The 15,939-nt window shown below is 40.0% G+C and overlaps 1 long non-coding RNA gene across 2 annotated transcripts in view; it reads left to right on the forward strand.

The window, feature by feature from the left end:
- Window positions 1-11,108, forward strand: part of LOC115201527 (uncharacterized) — a 46,541-nt gene extending 35,433 nt beyond the window's left edge. The window contains exons 4-6 of one of the 2 annotated variants that reach the window (XR_003879756.1): window positions 7,079-7,200; window positions 10,016-10,068; window positions 10,483-11,108. This is a non-coding gene — a long non-coding RNA (uncharacterized LOC115201527). Of the gene's footprint in view, window positions 1-7,078; window positions 7,201-8,128; window positions 8,286-10,015; window positions 10,069-10,482 lie in introns of those variants that run through there. The other variant, XR_003879755.1, reaches the window with a different exon arrangement.
- The last annotated feature ends 4,831 nt before the right edge of the window (window positions 11,109-15,939 follow it).

Here is a 15,939-nt window from a genome sequence, read left to right on the forward strand (position 1 = left end):
AATATACCATGGATTATATGTGTATTGCTACTACAAATTAATGTGAAATGCAATGAAAAATGTAATGTATAATGTATTGTGTAATTCAAAATTATAATAATTTATCTAAATAGAAAAAAGAATACATGCTAAAATGTACTGTATGCTGTTTGACTTTGACGTAAGACATTGTTTCTTATTTTATCAAATAATATGTTATCAAACTTCTTTACCCATGTGTTGGGGGTGTGTTGGGGTTTACTGTAACCCTCGGAGATATTGCATTGCGTAGACTGTCAGAGTGTATCAGATAATGTACAGATTAACAGTGGACCGACCCCGCACACAAACAGGATGTAATGCGAGATTCCGTTGGCTGCATTTTTTCCTCTGTTGTCATCAGTCATTGGGGTCAAAGGTCACACGATTAATCAAAACTGTTTCTGCGGTGTGAGATACACAAATGAGCCTCTTAGGATTACCCATGGCTGAAGATGGCCCCGTCTGTTTATATCTGTCAGACCGCAGGGTTACATTAAACTCCCCATTTCCATCCTGGTGTGAACTAATCAGCCATTCCATTTGAGTGACTTTACTCTGTCCTCCATTTCTTATTCTGCTGTCACGATGGACCTCGTATAGGCCTCGTATGGGCCTCGTATGAGGTCCTGCTGGTTACATTAGCTGGTGTTTGGACATCTGTAGGGGCTTGGCTCAATGAGGAGGCCTGTCAACGTGGCTTTTGTAAATCGAGGGATTGTCCAAACACTCGGACACGCGGTAATAAAAACAAGCCCCTGTTCCCTGCATTAGCTCTGCATTAGTGGAGAGGGATGGGTCTGAGTGATGCATCATACATGTCTGTTACAGTTAAAGGGATATCTTCCAACCACAGTTGAAAGGAAAATTATTGTCCTCCTCAACTTTGTGTCAATTAGTAGGATTGTGGGTAATGGTCTTTATAAAGCAGATTGTTTACATTTTATATAAAAAATGCTGAATTTTGTTGACTTTTAATGAAGTGTATTAAATTATAAATTGGGCCATAAAACCATAAGTTTGATACCCTTTACACTCTTACCCGAATACGGGTTGACAATGGCAGATATGGGTACTAATAAGCGCCTAAATTGGAACGTAGTACAATGCTATACATGACGTCAGAGCTCTGGCTCTGCACTTCACAGCTCTGTATGGGTTTTGATGACAGCCGTTCTGAACTTGAGCACTGCATTCAACAAGAAGTTGCCCCCATCCCTCCCGCTAATTGGGCTACTTTTTTGTTGTCTGAGTGAGGGAAATGCTGTACATTAAGAAGACTCTATGTATTTAGAAAGATGAGGCGTTGAGGATTATAATAAATACAGCTTTGATGTCATACAAGCAAGCCAAACATGCGTGAGTCCAAATGTGCACTTCACATTTCCATACCATAAAACTCATGTCATATACAATGTCACTGTTTATGATCACTATGTTTGATGTACAGTTGCAAGATGACAAGGCGTCATATCCTAGGTTGTTCTGAACAGAATGAGCCTGCACCTGAATGCACTCATGATGACTCCTTTCTATGCCTCCTTTCTATGACTCCTTTCTATGCATCGCATAGAGGTCTCTTTCTCTGAATCGCCTTGTGAAAGCCTAACACTGTAAGATCGTATTTTATAACTTAGCTAGTCATGTTGGTAATAGAACAAGCCCACCTGATCCAGATAGCGATTTATAAAAGACCATTTTTGGATTTCGTAAACAACAACAGAAATTGTGTGATGGCGAGGATGCAGGGTTGTGTTCCAAACGAAACAACTACAAGTGTGCTTGCTCTAGTTCCTCAACGGCACAGCTAGGAGAGCAAAAAAAAGTACCTTGTAGTTGAAGACTCTTCTTTGAGTCATAAAAGTGCATTGAAATTACTTAGAAACTGTGCACACTTTGGAGAGGTGTGTGGCCACTTGGGGACATCAGTTAGTCCTGTCACTCAAACCCTTGTAATTCTTTAGACTTTTGTTGTACCTACCCCACATTTTCCAGGACTATTCTTATCATATTACTGAATGTATCCAGAGTATTTTCAGATTTTGTTATCAACAAATGCGGTGAAATGTACAGTAAATGTAAAATGCACATAAAATCAACAGTGTAATATTTGGATTCAGTCTTATGTCAGGTGAACCTTGGTCTAATAATTTTCCCATTATCTCCAAACTGTTCCCTATGCTTTTTATATTTCTTCTCTATAAAACATTTCAATTTAGCCCTATCCATTTAGGCCAATTCCCACGAGTGTAAAGGGTTAATATATCATAATAATAATAATAATAATATATGCCATTTAACAGACGCTTTTAACGAAGCGACTTACAGTACAGTCATGTGTGCATACATTTTACGTATGGGTGGCCTCAGAAGCAATCAAACCTACTACCCTTGGTGTTGCTATCTAATTTACTGCATTTGAACCAGTGTCATATGAGATGATACAATTTATTTTTTATCACATGGTAAATATGAACTGCTCAGAAGTTTTGGGGGGTAACATAAAAAGTGAAATATCCCAATAAGTAATGACCATTATAACTGCTTCCTTTTGATTTTATGCCACAGCGATCTCTGGAAGCTTTAAATTATGCCCTGCTTTATTTTCAGAGGAAAGGCTGAATTAGCAGAGTTTAGCCAACAGCCTAAATAATGGGCCTTATGGGAGATTTGAATAGTTGTGGAGAAATGTGAGAAGCGAGAGCTCTGGTGTCTGTTGCTTCGTGATCGGCTATTCCTATCCAATAGGCTACTACATGTTTCTGTGTGTTTTCAGGACCAATGGGTAGCATTGGTTATATAGATTGGTCATGGGTATAAAAAGTAATGTTCTGGGCATGACATTTATTACCTTCAACAAATAATGTAGCAATTTTTTTGCAAGCATGGAAAATAAAATCACCTCATTTCCTTTGCATAACTTTTGGTTAGCAGAAAGTTTTTCGAGGTGAATTAAGGGAAATGTTGCACTACATTAACTCATTTATTTACATAGGAAAATGACATTTTCCAAGGGTGACCAACACTGTGTAAGTTCTTAAACACACTGTAATCCATTTATACAGTTGGTTAGAATTTGGGCAAGTGAGGTCAGGGACGTAACTCAAAGTGACTATATTAGATTTATGTTCCACATAGGGTTTCAGTGCTACATTGTGTTTAAGTTATTCTTTACTTTGCTTTCTACTCCTCGTAGAAAAGGTTGACCCATATAATCTCTGGTCCCAAATCAGTAATGCAAAAGCCAATGATAGGCGATGATGAGCAGTGTCACTCCTCACTGAGAAAGATGTTGTAACACTCCTCTAATGGAGGCTGCTCACTTAGGAGTTGTTCACCCCTCCTCACTTCTAAACAAGTGTTTTTGTGTGTGTGTGTGTGTGTGTGTGTGCGTGTGTGTGTGTTTTTGTGTGTGTAATTCAGTACTCTGGACAAATTACAATAATATCATAGCATAGCATAATAAATCATTCAGCTCACCTCATTCAATTTTTTCAATGGTTTCCATTCTGCACGTCTTAGTCACACCGTAGATGTCGTTTCATCCGGTGTGAAAATCTGTAATAACAACATAAATAACAATAACTGTTAGAAAGGGAAGATAATGTCATCAGATTGCATTTTCAGTCCCAGAGGAAAGGGATGGAGGGCCACACTTGGCAATAGCTGAGTGTGAGATGGAATTTATCTTTTATTAAAAATGGTTTCTGACTCGGAGTGAATTCATTATCAGTCTATTATCTCAGAAGATAGTAAATATGGAGCCGAGGAGGTACCAACACCTCCCTCAGGCAACTCTCTGTCTGTTATGCTGATGTGAAATCACAGTTCATAAAATGCCAGTTAATAAGGGATCGTGAGACAAAGATTCAACTCTCTTCCCTCAACACACACACACACACACACACACACACACACACACACACACACACACACACATAATTTATCAGCAGAGCAGATGTTTATTTTAGGAACCGAGAGCTTTGGTGAAGTGCAGCTCATCCTCATCTCGGCCAAGCCTGGATTCAGTGTCTTCACAGGCAGAAGAGCCCAACTCACGCCCACCACTGGCTTATCTACTGCCACTTTATTGGGTACTCTGTCTACATTGAGTTGTTTTTCAAGACATCTAAACCCTGCAAAAAGCTTTCTGTCTGTAGCCTATTCCTCAACTCAGAAGGAGACAGGGGATGAAACTCCATGAGAGAAAGAACGAGGAATTAAATACTGAAAGACTAAAATAAGGGATAACCCTTTATAAATGTCAACTTGTCACAAAGAAATCCACCATATGGAGAGAGGAAAGACAATGGCATTCATTATTTGTATCCATTGCAAGGCATGCTGCAATCTAATGTGGTAGCCTACTAAGACAGTGCATCAAATGGACAAAAACTGTGAACAAATATTTTAGCTACACCTTCTTGAATAATATGCATGACTACCTGTGCAGAAGCTTCTAGTCCCGCATGCTCAGTGCATAGTCTGTCCGTTGACTTTCACTCAAAAAATGTACAGTATAACCTACATTCATAGTTCTAGTCTTAAAACTACATTGGCATTAGATAAAGATGAGTCTGTTTCAAGTTTAATATATTTGACACAGTAGAAAGGCTATTTTAAATCGACCTGGCACTCAAGAACACAACCTATAGACTATGCTTCAGACCACATTATACATATTTTTGGGACCATGTGCGCACCACAATGCGTGGATTTTGATGCTTAATTTAGCCTCATCAAAATATTTTTTCTCCCTTCAAAGTGATAGACAGTAGCTAGTCTTCCATCCAATTGGGGGGGGGGGGGCAGTGCCCCTGTGACAACAATTTTGGACCCCCTTGTGCCCCCCCTAAATGTGGATTACGAAATCATTTTTACATAACTAATTTGCTATCTTTTTTTACATCCTATTAGACAGTGGCAATGCGGAACATGGTATTTTGCCTACCAATGCCTGCAATGCAGTGAAGAAAACGATATGACAACAATAACGTTTAATGTAACTGGCCCCTCTAACAGTACAACTGGCCCCAGCTTGGCCCCCCCAGTTGAAATGGTCTTGAACCGCCACTGGCGTGATGACGTATGGCACATAAAAATAACATTTGCAGTTAAATTTAAATGGGTTTCAGTCGGATTTTTAACTCTACTAAAGGTTTATTAAAAATAAACCTTGCTATAGAGAATCTCTGGTCTTGGTATGCACGCTCTATAGCCAACAGCTCGCAGATACAGTGTGGTTAGGCGACCTACATGATGAGAGCGAGATGTCAAACGGCAGCCAAACATCGCTCATCATGTCACCACAATAAGACCGTAGATATTTATTGGAAAGGAGCATCAAGCTCATCACAATGCACTTTCATCACCCTGTGAAGTTATCATAATTGATTTAATCTAGCCTAATAAACTGCATGTTTTCCCGAGTCTTATTGGGAGGACAACATAATATCTTCGCGTAACTCCAAGTTTAATTCGAAATGATGGTTATTATAGCCTATCAATATTTGCGTATAATGGCGTTTCCATCGCCATTTCTCTCATCATTAAATATCCCACCTTTGTTTTGTCAACATTTGGAAAGTTTAGTGACAAATGTTCTGTTTCCATCAGTCCTGTCTTGTCATGTTTTATCCTACATTGATATTGTTTCATCCTTTTGTGTCGTTCTTTCAAGTTGCAGCGTCGACCTCGCTACTGGCTGGCTCGAGCCATGAGTTCATTCCCAGGCGCGCGTGAGTCGAGCCGACTTCCCGCCTGCCCTGGCGGACCATCAGGCTATGCATCTCAAATCATCTACACAGATGTTCTTTTTTACCCATCACAAACCATGTTTCCAACTAGAGTTTTTATGAGAGTAAAGTCAAACAGGAAGTTTCGGTACAATTTTATAAATGTCAACAGATAATTGTTCATTTGACATGGTGGGATCTTTTTGTGTCGTAAAATGTATTATGCGAGAAATGGCGGTGGAAACTCCTTTATAAAAATATTGATAAAATAACCATCATATCAAAGTAAATTTGGAGTCATGCGATGATATGGTGTGTAGTCCTCCCACTAGGACTGGGGAAACAATGTCGTTTATTAGGCTACATATGAAATAAATTATGAGGAACTTCACAATATGGTGAATGTGCTCGATGGTTATCGCTCCTTTCCAATAAATATCGAGGATCTTATTCTAGTGACATGATGATTGATGCTTGACTGCCATTTGACAAATAAAAATATTCTCGCTCAATATCCATATTCATCTCATCATGTAGACTAGCCTACCGGCACAGCCTACCAGCACTGTATCTGCGAGCTGTTGGCTACAGCGCACAAGACCAGAGTAGGCACATTTTCTATTTAACGCAACAGTTTTTGAGATAAAATTATTGGTAGGGTTAAAAATGCAATGGAAACATATTTAACTTAAGATTTTTAATATGTACATGAAAACTTAAGCGAAAAAGTACATTTTGTGTGAACTACGTCATAACGCAGGGATTTCTATCCGCAAAAAAACTATTTGATGGAAACACATATCTGTTGGAAAAATACGCATACTGTTTTACGCTGATTCTAGAGTATTCGCATGAAAATAAGTTCCCAATTGGATAGAAACCTTGCTAATTGGGTAAATAATGTTGTAGCCTAATATATATCTACTTCAGGCTTTATATTATTCCAATCCTGTCATTCGAATGATTTGGCAGACTAGACATTAGGCCTGTTTCCATGCAGGCATATGTATATATAATAGAGAGAATTTGGTCACTCACTGCATAAAAAAGGGAAAGCAATGTAGCCTAGCTCATTAACCCATTTGCCTACATTGGCCTACTAAAGGCATAAACTCCTAGGTTTTAAGATGGGCATAGGTCTAGGTTACAGAAAATATAGGCTTATACCAATTGAAATGATGCTGAAGGAAATAGGATTAGGTTACTGATTACTTTTTTGTGTTGTTGAACAATAAAAATTGCCAATATTATGTGAAATATTAGTCTCTTTATTTCAATGTGACATGGCACTCACTTGACTTGTATCTTCTCTGTTTCCATGGCAGCTGGCAGCAGAGAGAGGTCACCTGGGCCTAAGAGGGGAGGCCTACTTTTAACATCACACATCCTGCAGGATACTCACTGTAAACAATGGCTAACCCCACCCCCAATCTCCAGCTTCAGCCAGGTATTTATTGTTCTCTGCACTGATCCAGCTTCCTCCATGGAACACCTCAGTCTTGTCTCTCGTCCTTTTCCTCCACTGTTTTACTCATGGCTTGGAAGTGAAAAAAGTTTGGTTTTACCAGGTGTATTCAACTTACTATAAAAAACAAAACAGTGTTGTAAAGATTAGGAATGGGTTTTCATGTATTGTCATTAGATTTGTTACTTAGACCAATTGTTGATGATCAGTCTTGCTTGGTTTGTCAGGGTATCTTTTGTCTCTGTATAACGTACATAGATTTTGACACAAGTAAACATTCAATAGTTTTTTTTAGCTGAATGAATCAATCATATGACTTTATTGATGAAGTAACCATTTGAACTGGATCTTTAAAGTTTGCCTAAAGCAGGTCTAGAAGTATGAAGTTGTATCTGATAGTTAGTAACAGTAAAACATGCTAAGAGGCCAATCAGAATCTGTTTTGCAATATACAATAGTTCTAGGCTATTTAGGTTATATTACAGGGAATACTTTCCCTTCCACAGAAGTAAACATTTACAGAAACAGTTGAACATGAATATGCAATGTAGGCTATGTAATAATTGTAAATGAGAACTTGTTCTCAACTTGCCTACCTGGTTAAATAAAGAATAGTTGTACGTTTGTTACATTGACTAAATGGCTTAGTGGGATGGTAACTGATCATTTTACGAGAGCCGTGATACATTTGAAATCTGTGGCTATGCAGGGCAATACTTAAAAAATATTTGACTTTCAGAGTTGCAATGTTGGCTTATACGATGTGATTGAGATATTTTACAAATAGGCCTAATGATTTCTTCTTTCAAAGTAAATTGCCTCACAATAGTCCAGACAGAAAGGAAATCTGTCATATTACGTCTCTTGAACAATGTATGAGACTGTTTTTATTTATCTTTTAATTTCACAGAAATTGACCTGCCACCACAGTGGATATGGACAGAGAAAGCTGCGATGTAGCAGGTTTCTTGGCAAGGACAAGACCTAGCGAGCGGATTGCCTATCCGTGTTTGGGGGCGATTAGAACCAGATGGGTCAGGTTGTGCCCTCCCGCCAGTCTAGGGCAGTGGAGTGACTGTCACTCAGACCCATCTGGGGGGGGGGGGGGGGGGGGGGCATGTTATGGCACTGAGGGTGTAAGTGTAAACAGTCTCCGGTATATGACTGACACTCAGTTTTGGTGGTAGACCTGACATCCTCCATTTAACACAGAAACATAGAGGAATACAGCTAGAGCCAGCTAGAGAGAAAGGGAAACATGCTGGAGAGAGACTGGAGAAGAGAAAAATATTGATTTTGTAAAATTAGCACCCAGGGTAGTGAGATGGCAGGAAGAAGGGAGATACACATTTAGAAGAGGCCTTTTAAAGATTGTCATGAAACATAGATGCATTTTAGCTTTGTCTACACCTGATGAGGTTTAAAGATAAGCACACATAGAGAGGGAAGGGGGAAGGAGGTGCAGTGGTGACTTACCCTTCTCTTCTCCTTCCTCTCATTCTTTCATTCCGCCACTCTGCCGATCCGGTTTCTCCCGGTCTATCAGCTGAGTGGTCGTGTGGGGTTTGATCAATGGCAGGAAACCAGCGGATCAAATGGTCATTTATCTGAAAAAGATAGGCTAGCGTCTACACAACCATGCCTCTGAGCTACAAGCTCTCACAGTCTCACGCCAGAATTAAACGTTCAGGATTTTCAAACGTCAAATTTAGAAGTTGTTCCAATTAAGTTTGGGCATTATCTTCGAATTCTTAAGGTTAGACATTAACTCAGAATGGTTAAGGTAAGGTTTGGGATAGGATTAAAACAAAAATATCCAAAACAACTTTCTATTGCTGGTGGTTCTCCTTGTGATGTGGGTGTTGTGTGTAGTGTTTTTCCCCATAGTACACAGTAACGCTGAGGCTGGATGCATACAGCACACCTAGGGGGTTATTTAATATGCACAATTATTACTCACTCACACTCCTCCAGCTGTATGCAAATATACAACATATTGCCTTGGGTCTCTGTGGAGAACCTCACTACTCGCTCAGACTCACAATAGGCTTTTATCTGTAATTAAACTACACACTAACTTCATCTCTAGGTTTATTGATTTTGATATTTTTTATTACCATTGTTCAACAATGCGCAATAAGGGATTGCAATGGTGTTTCCATTTGGCAGTTGTTTGCTGTAATTCTCAAATAGTTTAAACCAGTTGATTGTATTATGCATCTTCAATACATGTTATGAGCTGATATTGGATTAATTGTCCACATTCTCAGAATGTTATATATTATGATATATTAAAGTACTTAAATAGGATACGTTTGCTCACGTCTAATGGATTTCAGCAGACAATGGACCCCCTTCTTGTGAATTAGAATCGGCCCCAAGGGCAAAACTCCAACTGAACTACAATGTGATATTGCTACAATGCTTTCCAAGAAATAAGACAATATTTAGTATTTATTAGGATCCCCATTAGCTACAGCCAAGGCAGCAGCTACTCTTCCTGGGCTCCAAATATGAATAAAAACAGTTGCATCTAAACAAAACAACCGCCTGCATCATAAATATAACTATATATAATGCAATACATTATTACATCCTTACTTGAATATTACACATTTACAATATAAAATCTACAATACTACAATACTACAATATTACAATGTGTGTGTTTCTAGTGTGTGTGTTAGAGTGTGTATGTGTATGCGTTTGTTTGTGTGTGTCTCTTCACAGTCCGTGTTGTGCCGTGAGGTATTGTTTTATCCGTTTTTTAAATCTGATTTTACTGTGCGTTTCCCAGAGTTTTATGGACTTGGGGACTATGAAGAGACCCCTGGTGGCATGTCTTGTGGGGTATGTATGGGTGTCTGAGCAGTGTGTTAGCTGTTTGAACAGACAGTTTGGTGCTTTCAATACCTGAATTCCTCTCACAAAAACAAGTGATGAAGTCAATCTCTCCTCTACTTTGAGCCAGGAGAGATTGACATGCATGTTATTGATATTAGCCCTCTGATATTAGCCCCAATACTTTATTTTCTATGGCATATCTGGAAACACTTAATTCCACATTTCTGACACCACAATGCCTTTATAGTAATGATTTGTATCTAATCTACTAACTGAGCTGAGGGATTGTTCTTTCATGAGGAGAGGGGTGTTTCTAATCTGAGCCCCATACAATGTGGTGCGGTGTTCCTAATCTGGGACCCTTACAGTGTGGTGGGTTCTCCTGCCACCCCTTGTAACTCTTTGCTTCTGTCAAAACAGACATTCTCAAATTGAATTAAGGTCCTGTTCTGTGCTGCACCCCCTCGGACCCCTTCGAGAGCCCCCCTGAACCCCCTTGGCCCGGTCCTGTTCCCCTCATCCAGCCGCCTCGGACTAATTAAAACTGGTGTGGCCTTGTCTTCGCTGGATTAACCCTAACGAGGATCCACTGACTCCACCAGCATGTGCCTCTTGATGAGAGAGAGAGAGAGAGAGAGAGAAACAGAGACAGACAGAAAGAGAAATGGGAGGATTTGTCCAGGCAACCTTAGCCTTGAAACCCAACACTTAATTCACTACAGATGATACAGAAAAGGTGGAAGAGAGAGAGAGAAAGAGACAAATATACTTATGTTGATAGTTTAAATCACTTGTGTGTGTAGTGTTTTAAAAACTGTTAGTGAACTCATCGAAATGTGGCCTTATTGTGAAGAGAGTCATAAAACGGACCTCTTGTCAGCCCTCTATGAATCCATTTGATTTCATCATACAGAGAGATGAATGCCAATTCTCTTTCTTTCTTTGTGTGTGTGTGTGTGTGTGTGGGTGTGTGCCAGGGGCAGAGCAAAATTCAATTCTCTGGCTTTGATAATGCATTAATAATAAAATGCAATGTTAAAACATTTCTCCAAGTGTGAGTCTCATTAATCATAATGGTTGACAACTGTTCTGGAGAGTGTCTGCGTAATGACTGTAATGTGTAATAGGGTTTGGTTGTCGGGAGCTGAAATCATGGTGTTTGAGAATCATACTTTTTCCCAGAGGTTGTAAAGTTAATCAATGCAACAATAGTTTTTCTAGTATCAGCAGATAATTATTTTCAGAAAATGATGTAGCATATTTTGATATGAACACAAGGTTCCATTATTACAAATCAATGGCTACTCATTTTATATTATAGTTCTTAGCTAATATAAAAAGATAATTATATATGTGATAAGAAATGTATTTTTGATAAACACATTTCTACACAGATCACCAACAGAAACACAATATTTTGGCCATTACAGTCATCATACAGTCGCTTTTGCATGGGTCTACCTGAGTTTCCCGCGGCCCTAAAATCAATTCTCTGTCTGTCACAGTTGAACGACTTCGTGAATGAAGTGTTCAAGTCCAGATAGTGCACAAGGTGTATGGGACAGAACCTTTGCGGTGACTATTCACTCACTGCTATATGCCTTCTTAACCATAATCCTTTAAACCCTGCTAACGACATATGTCACATCCCGGTGTCATGAAATCTCGGTGTTTTTGCTATATTGGATATGACACTGAAGTTTACATGAATTCAATTTCAAAATATATTGTATAACCATAGATGCTTAGGTAAACTAATCTAGCGCACAATAAAATATGCAATTATTTCAAACGAGGTTGTGCACTTGAATTACAATTCGGCTACCAAATTAATAAAAAACAAACGTCAGTAATACATCAGGCTATAATGGATTAAGAAATTAAAATCAATACTTTATTTTGCTAAATGTTAAGATTAACCTTTTAAATGGGGAAAAAGTGTGATATTAATTCGAAACGAAGGAAGAAAGATGCATGCATATGTTAACGTGTTGAACAATGTATTTTTATCACGATAATAAAATTCACAGTTTTAATGAGTTATAGCATTCAAGGCCATGTCTTCCCAGAGAAGCAGAAACATCTGAATATGACAGCAACAATTACACAGCCATAACAATTATATAATTACAGTATAATGACATTAATTACATGATTATTGTTCTTCTTATTATTATCTTTCCTACAATAATAATAATTATTATTAGCATTACCTTTCGTATAATAATAATAGTAATGATTATTATTTACTACTACTACAACTACTACTAATAATAATAATTATTGTTATTATTAATATTCTGGAAAGAGATGGGAATTACTGTAGCAGGCCAAGTACTGATCTTTAAAGTGGTTGTGACTTGTGAGCATGATATATTTGGCCTAAATGTGTCACTACTGTATGTCAATGCTACTGTTTCTAATAATGTGAATATGTTTAGCAGTACATGTTCCTGACTGTCTCAGTGTTGGTCATTAGGTTTGATTGGTGTGTGCCATGTCTCTCAGGGTTACCCCAGAGGAGCATAATTGTGTGTTGTGATATTGTAATGAAGCCCTCAGCTTCTCTTCAAGGTAATTACCCACTCTGCCTGCCTCTCTGCTTTGGTTAATCAGGCGTCCTGCTCAGTGCTCACTCAAGTCATCATAAAAGACACCAGGGGCGCAACTTTGGATTTAGAAGTGGGGGGGACATATTTTTTAATTTTTTTAAATCCAGTCAAATAAACACTCCAAACAGCCTTCCCCTACCCGTCCACTCGGAGGCGTCCTCATGGTCCTAAAGCACACCATTGCCTCGTTTTGCATCACATTCCAATGATAAAACTGGTGGGGGACAAAAATACAATTTCGGAATGTGTGTGTGGGGGGACGGGGGGGGGGGATGGGGGGCGGGACGGGGACATGTTCCAAGTGAAATTTGCACCTCTGAAAGGCACACTGAGCCTTCCTCTCTCATGTATCCATTCTATCCTAGTGTCAGTTGGCAGACCGCTGGGCTGTAGGGGCTTCTGCCACCATGGCCAGCAATACACACATTCCCCTGTGTTACTGTAAAGAAGAATTTGACCCTGTCCATTGGTGGCAGCAGTGGGATGGAATCCATAGTGGGGATCATATAGATGGACACCCACTCTGCTGAGGAAGCTGCTTCCTGTCCACCCTGGGGCAGGCATTCCAAGCATGTGGCGGATTCCCCTCTACATGGTAAATACTGGAGGCGTTATACAGTACAACATGCCAAGGCTGTGCTCCTGTGTCACACGTCTAGTTGGTCCTCTCCCCCACCCTGTGGCAACAGAAGATACCATTTTGTCAGTGAACTACCAATATCATTATTTTGCACTCAATGATGCCAATGATAAGCTGTAACTAACCAAACAAATTCATGCATATTATGGGTTGTTGACTCCAGGTCCATATTCAACTTTTTAGATATTCACAAGAGGTAGCGTTATAATTTGGGCCGATAATCTTGAATATTTTACTAATGTAGGTATTTAAATAAAATTTGACCTCTTTACTAATATGAAAAATTAGCCTGTGATAAATAGTTTGTTATACACATTTGTGTGTCTGTGGTTGTGTATTTTTATTTATAACCTATATAAGAATACCTAATAAAATGAAATGAATTAATGAATTACTTTCAGGGGATGAGGAATCTTACCTAGGAGCAAACATCACCCAGCCGCGGGTGATGTGGCCGAGGGTCAGCAGGTAGTCCCTGGCCAGCGGATGGAGCAGGACCACTAGCATGAAGAGGAACAGGCCCAGGGAGGTGCAGAGGAACAGGACATAGCCCACGTCCAGCCTCTGAGTATCTATTCAAGTTTTGGATAACATTTTCGTTCTTGCATGTTAGCTCTGCCTCCCCAAGGTGATATAAGGTGACCTAGACATGTCTCTGTCCTTGGATCCAGGGGACCAGCCAGGAGTTGTCACAGCTGCAGTGAAGGTAGAATAGCTGGGACCCCAGGCTGCAGGGTCTAGGGAAGCTCTCTATCACACTGAACTCTTCTAGAGATTCCACCATTAGCTGCCTACTCAGCTCCTCCTCCAGAGTTAGGATTCTGCAGGAGATCAGATTCTCCAGACAGGTCAGGTTGTGGAACATGGTGGCCAGCCCTGGTTGCATAATGAATCCACTCCCTTCCAAATCAAATCAAATGTATTTATATAGCCCTTCTTACAAAGTGCTGTACAGAAACCCACCCTAAAACCCCAAACAGCAAGCAATGCAGGTGTAGAAGCCCTTCAGCTTCAGAAACCTCAGCTGCACAAGCATGTTCAGGTCAGACATGTCCACAGACTCTGCTGAGACATGTGACTGGAAGTCAAAGTACTCCAGGGAGGTGAGGTACCTTCCGGTAAAGTGATGCTCACATAGAAGTTGATCCATTTTGGTCGTGAGGCTGACGACAGACTGGTAGAATGGCCTCCAGCAGTCCTGGAAGGATATAGTTTGAGCATGGAGCTGAAGGGCGAGGCCTGGTTTTAGGGTGTTGTCGCTGCCGATGATGATGGTAAGGGGGTATCTAATGGAGGAAATGTTCACATGGGTCAGCCCTTGAGGGAAGGCACCAAATATAAATGTCACATTCACGCTGGTCTTGACCTCACTGGGAGGAGGAAGAAAGTCTCATAAATGTATGCTCTTCAGCGAAGTGAGGTGGATGAATACATTTACATTTTACATTTAAGTCATTTAGCAGACGCTCTTATCCAGAGCGACTTACAAATTGGTGCATTCACCTTAAGATATCCAGTGGAACAACCACTTTACAATAGTGCATCTAAATCTTTCGGGGGGGGGGGGGGGGGGGGGGGGGGTAGAAGGATTACTTTATCCTATCCCAGGTATTCCTTAAAGAGGTGGGGTTTCAGGTGTCTCCGGAAGGTGGTGATTGACTCCGCTGTCCTGGCGTCGTGAGGGAGCTTGTTCCACCATTGGGGTGCCAGAGCAGCGAACAGAATACAGATGTAGTGATATGTACAAGGGGGTTCTCTTGTAACATTCTGGTCTCCAAGCTGTCCAGGCCAAGGAAACTATTGTCTGTAATGTAAGAGATCATGTTTAATGTTCGGTCTAAGAATCTCAATTTACCCAGTCCCTTAAATGTTAAGTCTACAATAGTGGTTAAGCCATTGTTTCCTAAGTCTAGCCACTCCAGATTTCTCAAGCAACTGAAATGCTCTGAGGTGATGTTTGGGGTGAGACAGGCATGCAAGGACGATCTCTTCAGCCATGGGACAGGACTGCTCTGAGTGTCACAAAGTAAAATTAAGTGAGGGATAAGTTTGAAAGAACTGTCACATCAGTGAGATTCTTCAAATAATGGATCTACTGTAGCCCTACTTGATGCTGTCACTATCTCTAGCAAAACTGGTGAGCTTCTTTATCACCTGACAGTTTCTCACTGCAGATAGTGAGTAGTTGCCAAGTTTATGGTTCCTTAAATCAAGTTTTGTTATTGAGAGTTTGTGTACTGTCGCACAAACAGAACCAAAGGAAAAGCTTTTCTCATCGAAATCAAAAGAACGCAATCTACTGATACCAGACTGCAGAAGCTGTGTCTGTCATTCATCAATGTCAGGCAAAATCAGAGCTGGGATATTTTCAAAGTATCTGAATGCACCTTTTACTATATGACACGGTCATGAAAAGTCTACTTCTTGCAGAAAAAGAAGTAGTATTCAAGAACAGCTCTGGTGTCTCAAAATGACTATTTCCTCTGAGTGAAAGGCTTGTTAATGACCAGGAGCACAACGTTCACTGGGGATGGGGGGGACATGTCCCCCCACATTTTGAAATTGCATTTTTGTCCCCCCCCCAGTTTTATCATTGGAATGTGATACAAAACGAGGCAACGGTGA

The sequence above is a fragment of the Salmo trutta genome, chromosome 10 (genome assembly GCF_901001165.1).
Source record: "Salmo trutta chromosome 10, fSalTru1.1, whole genome shotgun sequence".
Lineage (NCBI taxonomy): Eukaryota > Metazoa > Chordata > Actinopteri > Salmoniformes > Salmonidae > Salmo > Salmo trutta.